Raw genomic sequence first — 783 nt, forward strand, 5'->3', positions numbered from 1 at the left:
GCAACAACCTGGTGTGTGTTTCCAGCTCAATCCAACCCACTTGAGTAGCCTTTTGCAAGGTTAGTCTGTCTCGGGCTCACTCCTACCCAGGATCTGTAATCTCACAGGCAGGGGTTTTCTAGTCTCGGGCTTGCTTCCAGTTCTGGGAGCCCATCTGGGCCTGCCTGTTACCAGACTGGTGGTCATCACAGGCTCACTTTTTTCCAGGGAATTTTAGGTCATCATTCAGATGACCATGGGTCAGCATACTCATCATAGATGTAGCCTTTCTTCTTTCTGCCACCTACTAACACACATGTGGCTTAGCAGCCACACATGCAATGCCACTAGAGGCAATATATTTTTTATTAATTTTTAGGAATTCTTTGAATTTTTCACACAATGCCTTAATACAGCCCTCTCACAACTCCTCTCAGATCCTCCTTGTCTTTCCTATTCACACAAATTTATGGTTTTTTTCTAAAGAGTTTTACTTCTATTTACTTTTACAGCTCAAGAAACAATCTAAGCTAAGTGTGATAACACAGCTCTATGATAGCAGCACTTGGGCTGTGGAGGCATAAAAATGAAGAGTTATAGGCCATTTTGGGCTATGTAGTGAGTCTGAAGGCAATTGAGGCACATAAGACCATTAAGACCATTTCTCGAACATCAGAAAAAAATAAAAAGAAGGAAGGAAGGAAGGGCTGGAGAGATGGTTCAGTGGTTAAGAGCACTGACTGCTCTTCCAGAGGTCCTGAGTTCAATTCCTTATAACCACATGATGGCTCACAACTATCTATA

General features: G+C 42.7%; 1 non-coding gene across 1 annotated transcript; it reads right to left on the reverse strand.

The window, feature by feature from the left end:
- Positions 1 to 209: 209 nt before the first annotated feature.
- On the reverse strand, positions 210 to 337 carry LOC115032875 (small nucleolar RNA SNORA17). Its single transcript, XR_003838531.1, has one exon. It is a non-coding gene; the product is annotated as a small nucleolar RNA SNORA17 (small nucleolar RNA).
- Positions 338 to 783: the final 446 nt, after the last annotated feature.

This window comes from Mus caroli, unplaced genomic scaffold, assembly GCF_978045245.1.
Source record: "Mus caroli unplaced genomic scaffold, Mus_caroli_1 scaffold_14, whole genome shotgun sequence".
Taxonomy (NCBI): domain Eukaryota; kingdom Metazoa; phylum Chordata; class Mammalia; order Rodentia; family Muridae; genus Mus; species Mus caroli.